The sequence below is a fragment of the Sceloporus occidentalis genome, unplaced genomic scaffold, assembly GCF_023333645.1.
Source record: "Sceloporus occidentalis isolate IW3139 unplaced genomic scaffold, rSceOcc1.0.p SCAF_182, whole genome shotgun sequence".
Classification (NCBI taxonomy): Eukaryota; Metazoa; Chordata; class Lepidosauria; order Squamata; family Phrynosomatidae; genus Sceloporus; species Sceloporus occidentalis.
In genome coordinates this window covers 944,627-958,000 of record NW_028317162.1, presented here as the reverse complement: position 1 = coordinate 958,000, position 13,374 = coordinate 944,627, and positions in this window count along the sequence as shown.

Genomic DNA, 13,374 nt, shown 5'->3' with positions numbered 1-13,374 from the left:
TGATGGATGGCATTATTAACTGTACACCCACCAGCCATGAACTAGGGAACTAAAGGGTTAAGAAATGAACATTGCATTGAGAGTCCAGCAGTGCTGCTCGGTCTCATCACCAACCCAGGACAGTAAAAGTAAGTTTGTGCAACTCCCATAAAGCACAGCCACGTATCGAGCGCCCTGGTGGGCCTAACCTGGAGGCTCCACAGCCTCAAGACCAGAGGACCAGGTGTTTGACTCCCAAACTCAGCCACAATGGACCTCATACCAACTTCTTTAACACAGGTGAATGTGAAGCTCTTCTTCAGGGCGCTTCAAACGGGCCGTTACACATTAGAAAAACACTGAATATGAAAAAGACAAATAGTTTTAAATCGTAACGCTTTAGAAATCTGCCACATTTATCTTTTCTTTTCAATATTGTTGTGAAGCGTGAGACCACAGGGACAGTTTCTCATTTGTGTCTCCTACATGTGGAGAGTAAGTCATACTTGGTGAGGTACTTTAGGAGCACATCTAGCGCGTTTCAGCCATTCTTCTAATTATTCTTTATTGCCATGATATTGTGCTTTGTTACATTCTCTTGGATGTTTGTTTGCGGACACTCAAACCAAACGCTAGCCATTTGTTATAAACAAATGTTCTTGTTTCCAGAGAAGTCAGCCCAGCTTCCATAGCGGCTCCTAAAGTGCCTGATTAACCGGGAATTGGTGACACCTTGTTTTCACCAGGCGTGGTGTTCAGAGGAACCTGTGGTCCTGTCTGCAGGGCTGGTGGAACTATAAAGCCAAGTAGGTGCTAACTGGTCTCTGTGTTTATCATAACTACATTAGATCTCATATCGATTTGTATCCTCAATGCATCTGATCCTGATGAAGTCACACGTTCCTTTCATTGTTTAATGTATCTAAATGTACACTTGAAACATTTAATAGAATGTTGCGTGATCAGCAGGGATCCAGCTCATGTATCAGTGGGATTCATACCTTTCTATAAGGAGTCCAAACAAAAGCCTGCTCTCAACGCAGTTGACCTCTTGGTCAGGTTAGAGATTGAGTGTAAACTGCGTTTTTACGTATACCTGGCGCTAGGGGTGCATCATTTAAAGGGTTAAAGGAACAGCAGCATCTACTCAAAGATGTTAGGCCTCCGGTTTTGGGGATTTTATTGTTGCTTAAAGTCTAATGTTGAAGCAGAATTGTTTACGTGTGACTGTTAAGTTGTTGGAGAAGGACTTTCTTATAGAACACGTTAGACAGAGGGGGTCACTTTGCTCCTTGCTCTATTTTAACTCTTCAATCATTTAGAACTCCACACCTATTACTTGAATTAACCCATTCAGCCCCGCTAGCATTAACTTTCGCTGCCAACATGCTTTTCAGACAGATACCGGAGAAGCAAGCGCTGTGTTTGCTGTCCTGTTATTTGGCGGGGTAAATTCTGCGGTACAAGTTCCCCCAGGAGGGGCAGATTTCTCAGATGAAGTTAAGATTATATATGTCTTTGGGCTAAAGCGAAGTTTGTAGGGTTGGTATAATCCGTCATAATAATCCAGGGAAATGTAAAACCCGGAGTTACACATTAACCAGGGAATAAGACTTTACTGACAAGGACCAGTTGAATTTAACTCTTTAACTGGATTCAGGTGTAAAACAAAACTAGCTGCAGGGGTTAAAAAGTTAACACACATGAGAAAACAATCAGACGTGACATGCGTGTGTTACTAGAAGTTTCCGATGAGGACTCTGTTGCCCCTGTTTCTTACTACATTGTAACCTCGATGCATGGTGCCTGCTAATGCCCTTATCCTGCTGCATCTGGGTGAGTTTGGTTGTAACCGGTGGCAATGCCACCCGGCTCTCCTCCCTGGATCTGCTACTTGTAGCTTTCATTTAAAGAAGGATCCTGCACTCCATCCAGCGGAGCTGTCACCCCGTGGCAATCCTAATTACTCCCCCCCCCCCCCCGTGCCACGGACCCATCTTGGGGAAGGCACATGATCACCATGACCAGGCTATAGGAGGTCAGGGTCTGTTTGTGATTGGACTTTTCTCCAGTTGTTTGCTTTGCTTGGCCTGCAAACCCTCTGACAGGACAGCAGGGGTAGCTGGGGGCTGCCCCTTTCCAGTGACCCCTGACCATGAGCATCCCAGCTCCTGATTGCAACCTTCTGTAGGCTATAAGTCCCTCCCGAGGGGCTCCATGCTCTATGTGAGGCCTGCAGATGTTGTCAAACTTTTTTTTTTTTTGTTGTTGTTCCAAAGCGGATGGTTTGTGTCCAGAGCAAATAGCGGAGGTCAGGTCGTCTATACCATAGGGGAGATATTTATAGTCAGACCTGTCATCCCTCCATAGGGAGGAGGCATTGTGTTGGTTTTTATGATGCTCTTGGTCACTTTCTGGTTAACCTCTGACCTTAGAAGGTTACCCTACCCTGGAATGTCCATTTAAACAAATACACATTGCTTATATATAACTTCCTCTGATTAACCCTTAGCATTACACAGGGGTTCCTGCCCCCTCCAGTATTTGTAGGGTTAAGCGTTTATTGTTGGGTAGAATATATATTTCTAGTATGTATTGGCATTTAAATTGCACCTACAAAAAATAGCTTATTTTTTTCTTAATAAAATCAAGAATGGAAAAAAAGCATTAAAAACCTAGGACTTTTATCTTTTTTTTTTTTTTTCATTCTGATTTTATTGTTTTTCTTTTTAAGTTTTTTTAAGGGGCGCGTTTTTATCTATACATTGCAATAGACAATTTGCAAGCAGATGCATTGGTCAAATATCACATTTACTTAGTGTGTTAAATCTGTATTTTATAAGCATAGAATTTAACTATTTAATGACCAACAAGGCCAATTAAATAAAAAATATATTTTGAAAATGCATTTTAAAGGCCACTTTAATATGTATTATGTGATGAGAAAATAATCGTTGGTAGAAACTTTTAGGAAGCTATTTATTTATTGTTTGTTTGTTACCATAATGCCTGCTTCTGTGTCGCATGACATGTAATGTTCCCTGCAATAATGCCACATTTCCAATGATTAAAGAGTTATTTCTGGAAAGAGTTAAATTCAGCAGAGAAGGTGGGACGGCAGCTTTAATGTAGCATATAAACAATCTTCAAGACTGTCTGAAATATTCTATCATATGCCTCCACATTACTACATCTTGGCCCAGTACAAGGCATGCATCAGAGACATTAAGGGTTAATTATATTTAATAGGTTTAGGATGTAAGGCGGGACGTGTTCACAAAGCACTAAATCTACAATAAACAGATTAAATGTAACTTAATATTTTTACCCCTTTCTCCGATGTTCTCCAAATTCTTCTAGATTGTAAGCTCCTTTGATCAGGGACCTCCTTACCTTTTTTGTTTCTGTATGTCCACTTGTGATGTGCTGTTTATCGCTTGTACATCGCTGCGGAATATGAGGACGTTAAACAGATCAATAAATAATAATTCTTTAATGAGTCTGGCCAAAAGACATTCCAAACGCATAATATAATGATGCTTAGCAATAGAGCCTATGGGCTTATTTTCTGTACATAAAAGGTCAGTGATATTATATCTCTAGCGGTTTCTGTCCGTTTTGCTTCTTGTCTGTCCTGTAGCCATTTATCGGTCCAAACCCGGGAAAGAGAAGTGGGCAGATAGGACAGGAACGAGTTCAAATCTATAACTCCTCGGGGTGGAAGGGGTTAAACACAGCCCAGACGTAATATACCCATTAGTCGGATTCTTTGCCCTCCCGCCTTCAAGTCTTTACCTCTTCTCCAAGTTTTATCTCAGGTTCAAGGATCTAGAAAGCAAACAGCGATGAAAGTCCTTCCGACAGATCAAACGGGCCGATAGCGGATCTTATGGGGCAGTAAAAGATGTGTCGGGCCGCGGCAAACGTTTACCTGCTTTGTGAAAGAATACTGAGGCAGATACGGGGTACTTTCCTTTCCAGAAAATGCCGAGACTTCCGTGTGGCAGGGGGAGGGTGGCAGGCAGATCGATTCCATCGTACGGCAGATACGATATCAAACTCCTTTTAGGTTATCTTAAAGGACGAGCCAAGTTTTTTCCAAAGGAGAAGAAATCTTGGGCCATAATCTAAAACAGTTTAGATGCAATGTAAGGAAGTTTTACTTTACTTAGAGGGTGGTAGATACGTGGAGCAACCTCCCAGAAGAGGTGGTAGAGGTTAATACAGTGAGGGAATATAAACATGCATGGTATAGGCATATTACTCCTATCGCATGTGGCTGTACGTGGGTCCTTTTGATGAACAGCTTTGTAGTCTTGGTTGACCTTTCAGAACGGAGAAGACTGGGTGCCCACTCGCCCTTATTACCAGGCGTGGGTCAAACCTGCTTAGACATCTTTCCAGCTGCTGGTCTTCACGGGATGTCACACTCGAGTGTTGTGATGAATTCCCCAGCTGATCCTCGACTCTCTCTGTAGGAAATTAACTCAGAGGGAGGGCATCTGTTCTGCCACGGATAGCGACTCTCAGGTGGTCGAGTGACCTTTGTGTCAAACCCTTACAGTCCGGGCAGGCGTGGGTTCCCCTCCTGTTGTCTTAAAGGATCTGTTGGCTCTCTGGGTCGTTTTTCTCGCGTCAAAGAATCCGAGGCCAGGAAGTTCCTGAAGAACAGTAGGGACTCGGAAAACGCATCACACGGCCTACGTTACTGGCGGCTCATTTCCTGATGGAGTGGAACCTCCAGGCTCTAGAATTTCCGTGTTCTAGTAATTCAACTAAAATCAGGCTCACTCAGCTCTGAGGGGCTCTGCGGTTGGCATATGGGCTTTTGGCTCGGAACACACTTACAGTTCCAATGCAGTGTCCACTCATTTTCTCATTTAAGACAGCCCAGGTTTAGCGATTTTTCATATTTCCTTAACCCGAATGACTTGAATCTTTCAGAAATAGCTTTGCGTCCTTTCTTTCTTTTAGTTTTCGGGTCGCTTGTAGAGCACATGGCTCGATCCTTTTTTCCAAGGTGGCACAGCTGGTAGTCCACGCTGCTGATTCAGCAACTCCGACACTTGGGACTCTCTTGCCAAGAAAGAAGTGAGAAAACGAGCGTTTCCCCTCTGATGATCGGCCACCAAAATAGACGCTCAGGAGGACTGTCATCAAGACCCAGGGCCGGCTACCGGGAAACTAAAACAGCTTCCTTCTTAAATACTTGTCAAAGCAATGACCTGCTACGGGCCGATGGAAACGTCCAGTCCTGTACATGCTCCGGACTTTATATTTCGGCCTGGGAGCTAGCATTAGATTGTAGGTTTCTTCTCTCATCACCATGGCAACCTTTATTGTTACTTCTGTTTTATTAGTTTGCTTGTTGTGTTGTTGTTGGTACTTTTTTTCCTTGTGTTTTAGAAACTTTGTCATTGTGAGGCAGGTTCTGTATCGTGGATTTCGCCTATGCTACGGGTGGTTTGGAAGAGTTAAAACGCGCGCACATTATCTTTCACCCCGCGAGGCTGCATTCTGAGAAGGGCGTTTTCTGCCTTTTTAACCACTAAAGAAATGTCATTTTTTTAGCATGAGGTTTGTGACAGCCATCACTCAAACGCAGGCTAATTAACCCCCCCCATCACACCCGCCCCATTCCAGCACTTTCCGTCCGCTTGTAGATGTAGAAGCAGAACCGATTGTACCGCGAACCCCGTGATACGATATTTGTGTATTGGAGGCTACACACACTTTCGGAAAGCAAACGATTGTGTTTTATGCTGTTTAGGGTCTGCAGAATCCACCTGACGTCGTTTTGCTCCAATAAGACGAGGGACAGGACTGTAATCCAGATCTCGGGATCTGCCTTAAGTAGTCGGTTCTGTGACCTCGACGATCTCTGCTTAAGTGAAACTACAAATTCACTAAAGGGAGTGTTGGCAGAAAAGTTGTGGTTTCAGTTCCTTGACTTAACTATACATTATGAAGGGCCGACCCCAGTGAGCTTTTGCTGCTAGAAGCGCTTGGATGGCCCTGCAGAATGTATAGTTGAATCGGTGAGATTTCTTCAGTCCGCTGACCCGTTGAATTATACGTTGCGCAAGGCCAGATCGGCCCTTCTTCCCAGAGAAAACTGCAAAAGTTTCTTCTTCCCGATGAATAATAAAGTGAGATAGCTGAAACCACCGCTCTTCTGCAAATCCTCCAGAATGCGTATGAATGAAAGTGGGCTTAAGCTGCTTCCATCTTCTGGCTTGGCTTTGGTTGAGTTGTCTTGGCGTTTTGATAAACTAGACCAAGCTAAATATTGGGCATGAGCCCCAACCCACTCAACACGCGCCTTTATATATATATCCAGTCTGCCCAACGTAGTATGTAGAATAAAAGATCCATCATTTCTAGATGGGGGGTATATCATATATTTTATATATGTCTATAGAGCCCATTATGGGGTAAGTTATTTTAACTCCACGTTCCTCTTTTCTCAGGAGTAAATAAGACAATATCGTACTACTATATTATATATCATACTACTATATATTATATACACTATAGGCAGTGTTACATTGTAACATTATCAAAGTGGCTCATTCTCTCCTTATTCCTAGATTTTAATAAAATCATGGCCGGGTCCCTTAACATTATTACACGATATTTTTCTGGGAGAGGATGCCGGATAAAGTTTAAAATACCCAACTAATTCCCATCCCGACGTGCATACGCTGACCGGAGTCTGTTTGCTAAAATTAGTAGTAATTGTCCTGTTTTAAATGTACATTTTGTGATTGGAACAGTATGTGTACGGAGAGGAGACCCCCCACGTTCCCCACGGGAGAGACCGTTTCATCGCGAGAATCCTTTTCTAACTTCAGGTGTCGTGATACTGTAACGTTTACCATGAGAATACATTTATTTAATATATATTTTTTTTTACCCATTTTTTATTCTAGTATCAATTCCATTCCGCGCAGACCCCCAGTAACTAGCTGATCCTCCTCCAGTAGGGGCGGTATGTAAATATTATCTTCTTAGGTGATGTTAGGATAATCCCTTGGGAGATTTAATTATTAAACAGATAATATTTGAGGTTCACAGTATTAAAATAAAAAAAACAAAAAAACAAAACAACAATGACAATATTTTTGCCCAAAACTCCATTGGAATTTGATTTTTTACTCAATCTGCGATTACAGAAAGGGAATAAAATCCGTGGAATTGGTCAAGGAATTCTAGAATGCTTTTGATTTGCAAGAAAGCGAGTATGATCTCTGGCAGCGGTCCCGTATTCCGTATCACTTCGTGAAGGATAGAGCCTTATTCCGGGGATGTTAAAGGAGCAGAATATTCTGAGCCCACCATGAACGCTGATTGCTGGGGGGTTTTGAAGCCGGGGGCATGACATAATCCTTGTTTAATCTGACGTCTCGGATTAGCGGTAACAATGTCAGGTCCTGATTCAGCACTCAGTAATTCCCTGTAGGCACTTATGGTCATGGCGATGGGTAAAGACGAGTTTCTCCCCTCAACCGCCCTATAAGAAACAGGATCTGGATGAAATAATAATTCACGGTCGCATCCTCGTTTGGGAGAAAAGGGGGCAGACGCGTGGCGACACACGGCGTCCTGCTAAAATATGCTTTTTGTAATGTGACCACCCCACCTCCCACATTCCTGTTCCCAGAGTAGATCACAATACTATCCTTCAAAAGTAGTGCATTGCGAGTCTGCATCCCAGCAGATGTGGCATAGTAAACCCTCTGAAGCAGCATATTAAGTATAAAACAAAGTATGATAGTGTACGGTAAAGGAGGAAAACGCTGTGTGGGAGTAGCGGGTCCTGCCTGTGTATGGTGTGTATGCATGAAAGTACAGGGCTGGCTGCAAGCGAGTTAATACCGTCTCCCCCTGTCTGCGCTGCACAATCAGGACTCGCAATTAGGAGCCATCTTTCAATTTACGTTGTAATATAAAGCAGCGGCCCCCAGGGACGCTGTAATTGGATAATTGTGATTTATTTTTAGGGGAAAGCTGGTCTTGAAATCTGGATTTTATGGATGACACCAGACCTGCTGAGTGTAAGATTCATTTTATTTCAGCGCCCAAGGGCTAAGGGAGCTCTTTAATCCTGGTTAAAAAGGACTTTTTCATATTTCACAAAGAAAAGCAAAAGTGAATTAATTATTCATCATGCATTTTACTATATCTGATCTTGTCTGACTTTGAAAACTGTAGCACTCTAATTTTTTTTTTACGCTAAATTAGAGATAATTGTTTCCTGGTTTTCCTAAAAACAAATGATAAAATAAAGAATTTTCAGACAATAATGTAAATCATATCTAAAGTACATATTACTCCTTAGCAATATGAAATCTATACCTGAGCGTTTCTCTTCCTCCTTAGAATGTAACTTTTTTATACTTTTATACATTAGCTGCCTAAATAATTGTAGCCACGGCTCCTAAACTTTTACCGCTGGCAAAACATAATAAATTCTATAGATGGACTAATATGTGGGTTCTAAAACTTGCAATGTGTTTCCTAAATAATGTATGCGTTTGTCCAGTCCGGCCAAATGACCAAAACATCTCTAAAACAGATGCTGTTTCATTTTAATATATAAAAATAATTATAGGCAATGTTACATTGTAACGTTGCAATATAGTAAAAACATATGGAAGGTGATGGGGCGAGAGCGTCACAATATTTGTCAGGGTCACGATATTTGTCAGGGTCACTCTTCCCTCTGGTTTCTTCGTCGAAGAATTAGTTTTTTTATTTGATATTTTTGTTATTATTTTGTTTTGTATTCCTTCCGTGTTTGGAACTTTACCCAGAAGGGTGTAAAGGAAGGGACATCGCCATGTTGCAACAATCATCTTCTCATGGACATTAATTGTCTCCTGCTGTTCCAGACATCTGGGACCAACCGTATGTCGAACACATCCCCCCCCCCCACGGCTTCTCCTCTGCCCCCTACCACACACGCAGCCCCTGCCACCTTCCCAGCGCTCGCGACCAGCTGGAAAGAGGGTCACCTTAGGAGGGCGGTTTGTGTGAACTAATACCCCTCCTTCCTATGTCTCCTGATGTGGGCTCCGATCACATGTTAAACCTCTTTGGGTCAGAGGCAGGGGGGCCGTGTGCTGCTTCGTTAAATCTGTTTTTAAGAAGTTTATATATTTTTTTCCCCCCATTGTTGCTGTTTGTGAGTGTAGATGTTTGGCCGCAGCGTCTTGCTCATCCCTCTGGCATTCATAGTGTTAAAGTGTGCTTGGCCATCACCTGTCTTCAGGGCCAGTTGTGGCCCCCATTTTGTTTTATACACCCCCATCCGTACTAAGCGTCCGGGATGTCCTGTTGTATTCCATCAGATTTAACAGGGTCCTGCCCAATTTTCCAGAATTCTTAATGGTCCTCAAGAGGTTTCGGCCAACAACTGGCTGCACGTTCGCAGGGACAGAGACGGCACAGAACCGGGGAGATGCCCGTTTTTTGTTTTATTTTAGTATAGAGAAGCTCTGTGATGTATGGATCAAAGCAAGGATATGTTGAGTATGCAATGCTCTGCTTATTACTACTTGGCAGATGGTTACAACCAAATTAGCCCCAAAAGAAGGGCATCGTATGTGGGTAGATCTATTTAAAACTGATGACACGCTTTTGAAGATCATGGGAAATGTATAAACTTTCTCTCCCTTACGTTATTTAATGAATAGTTCCTTAGCTGCTGTAGAAGATCTGGTAAAATGATAGATGTTCGACTCGCTGTCATCATACAGCGCAACATAATATCAATTTACCAAATTTGCGGTATTACGAGGGCCCTTTTCGTCCCTGTTGTCCTCTAACAACTGAAGCTGGTTCCCCGTTGCCGGTCACAGAGTAAAGATGAACTGGTATGTCCCTAGACCCTGCGCTGCGTGATAAAAGATGGACAACATCCAAAGCTATTGAGTTATGGTAGCAAGATCCACAGCTGAAAGCTAGAAGTCAGGGCTCCCTCCTCCAGCCTCCTTGTTTTATTATTTTTTTTTCTTTCCATCAAGAATTATGTTGTCCCCAAGCTTGTTAGCTCCAGACATCCAGTTGCCTTGGCCAAAACACTTTTGTGGATAAACGACATGGAACATTCCCACTGGGGGTCTAATTTCTGAATCCGCTCACTCCGAGAGGAGACACAATGCCCCTCCGTCCCTTCTGCAGCTCCATTTTTCATCTCCAAGAAGTAATTATGGTTTCTCGTCTTCTGGTTATGAGACATTTGTTATGCAAGAATTGGCTCATAATCTGTGTGTGTTGAAGGATCATATAATTACCAGCTGTTCTTAAAACACTTTTAAGTGGATTTTCCTTGTATGCAGTGTCTGTGGACGCTAGCAACAAAGAATTGCAAAAGGAAAATTGTCCCTCGGGAAGTGTCGGTGACAGCTTCGTAAGCAATGTTCATGCAACGTCAAGAAATCATGTTCATTCCCTCCTACCAATTAATTGCTAGTTGAACCTGACCCTTGGGTTTAGAGGCGCACAATTACTGTTTTCCCAGGTGCAAAAGTTTTGCAGATCCTAATTTTTAGGTTAAAATATTAACAAAATGTGAATTATGGCGAGGAATTGAGCTTCTTATAATGTCATCCACAGACAGAAAATGTGGCATATGATTTCTTTTTTATTTTTTTTTATTTTTTTATTGGTATTTTTATGTTTTTAGTAAACTAATGAGAAACTCAAGTTGCTCGTTTTTGAATGGATTAAAAGGTCATCGTCGAATATACACACACACACACACACGCTCACACACGCTCACACACACCGTTCTCCCCTGGGTCATATTGTACATTATAAAAGAACTCTGTCTCTATGATAGTTAAGCCCTTTTGGTGGGTCGACTCTGCCAAGGAAAGCTGGCGTCGTTAAACTAGACACAAACAGCAAAAAAACATAATAACTTCCAAGCCTCTTGGTCTGTAACGTGTATGTCGTTAAGTCCAAACTGAAATCCGACCCATGTTGTGGACGCGTCCAAGTAATGACGCGATTAACCTGAGCTGATGCTTTCCCTGTCGCCTTAGAACCTCCCTTTCTACCCCATATCCTCAAACGGACCCGTTTAATACCACCCTCATCACCAAGGCTAAGCCTCTTCCCAAACAGCTGAGCTGGAGCGAGCCCATGCCAAATGTGGCTTGTTTTATAAGGAGCTCGGAGTGACAGGAGAGCGTTATATCGTCATGATACGTGGCGGAACGCGGTGTCGAGGAAACAATGTTTTGCCACCCTGTAGACGTACAGGAATATGTATCCAGAATGTTTCAGCTTGTAACCGTTACTGGCAGCCTCTCCCTTCTGTTACAATTTAGGAGCAGAAACGCATGTAAATACAAAAGCCATCGGAAGACTTTATTGGTTTGACGTTGTGCTGAGCGCCGGTCACATATGGTTTCCCTTTCCCCGAAAAGATTTAAGAGACGCGGCCTTTTTCTTTTTCCTTTAACGGGTAGCCTCGGGAAATCTCGGCTTCTGGGACTTCTTCATAACGGGAGGGGAGTTTGTCTTTAACGTCAACGCGAATGCAGCTGCCGGCTTTACACCAAATATATAAACCTTTTTTTTTTCCAAAGGCTTCTTATACGGGTTAAACGTTTTAATTATACCCTCCAATTAAATCTGTTCAAATCCCGTCTTGCTAATTTTGCTATGGAGATTAGAGCGTCTCACTCCGGTGAGAGATGTCTGTGTAGACATGCAGGGTTCTTCAGTCTGGGAAGATGTTGGGGTTTTTTTTTTTTCCTCTTTTGTTCACGGATTCAGATGCACTTTATACCTATATGTTAAGTGAGCTTACAATCTATTGGAAGGCTGAGTGGGGCATGAGACAGAAGGCGAGCGACTGCTTGGTTGAGGATGGCCGGATTGTACCAAAGGATCGTGTGGGGAGCATATGTATGAACAGAATGTGCGTTGCAGATATTAGGAGGATAAATTGTAAGCTCCTCTGAACAAGTTGGGTTTTAGTGAGCATTTAAAGTTAGAATAAGTAGAAGAGAGTCTGATAAAGAAAATAGCTACGGCAAAGATAAAATCCAATGGGAAGAAGTTGATCATTGTTGGGGAGCCAAGCGATTTGTGGGCAGAAGAAGAGGGAACTTGGCTTTTAACCTAGTAATTCCTTTTATTTGTCGAAAATGTAATTGAAATTGGAACTGAGATTTGTGGATTTGGTGGACTGGAGAACATGTAACGGCCGGCAGATTAGTCGAGAACGTATCGTGCGGTCTGCCCGTTCTCCAGAACATGTCCCTGTATTCCGAGCCATCAAGTCCTGTACCGGCATCTTATTGTCTAGAATATTGTCTAATATATTCCTCGGCCCTCTGAGAAGCGCAGTTAGAAATGTGGGGGGGGGGGGATAAACCCGCTTTGAGAACATAGAAGCTGATCTACAGAAAAACAGTTGACCTTAGTATGGATTTATCAAGATGTTAAGTTGGGTAACTTTGCTCTATTTAAGCAAAACAAATAAAAGGTAAAGAAAAACATCGTACGCCAGGCCATTAATGGATGCTGTAGGGTTTAAATGCCCACAGGAGACCTATTTGGACGATCCTCACCCCGAGACAGGACTCTGTTTGATATACAGAAGGACCCAGAGCAGACATCAGACAGCTGGGTGTCCGTAGGCATCGTGAGCGGGATCCTTACAAACCACACAGGGAGAACTTGTATCGGTGAAATATACAGTAGTGATTAGAATAAAGTAGAAGCATATTTTGTGGTTTCTGCTAATCCCTTTTTTATGTAATTAAGTGTGTGTGTGTGTGTGGGGGGGGGGTTGCCTTCTCATTACCGGCACCCCATTAGGCGGAGAGATTGAGCCCTGCAGCTGCAGGGTTAAGTTGTGCGAGCGCGGCGAGGTCCTGGCGTTTCTCGTTACTGCTTGCTCTGCAGATCTGCTTACGCTGCCGATGATTGAAGACATTAGAAGTCAGACACAGGGTTCTAATTAAACTCTTCAACCCCCTACAGACCTAATACCGCAGCTGCCGACGGGGACCAGTCAGGCTAACTGCAAATTATCTCCAATCAGGGCGGATTAATGGCTGAGCGTGCACCGTACAAGAGCGAGTCTAGAAAGGTAGCCGTCTGATTAAACATCCCCGGGATGTCTCCAACCTGATAATGAATCGGTTAACGTGTGACTTATATGGAAACATAGCATTTCCCAGCAGATCGGCCCCATTCGGCCCCATCTGGTCTGCCTGTTTTTTTCTGCTGTAAAAACTCACACCTTAATCAGTCGTTGGTCTCGTCTTAGATTCAGGAGCCGTATGTCTATCCCATGCATGTTTTATACCCTCACTGTATTACCCTCTACCACTTCTGCTGGGAGGCTGTTCCACTTATCTTCTGCCCTCT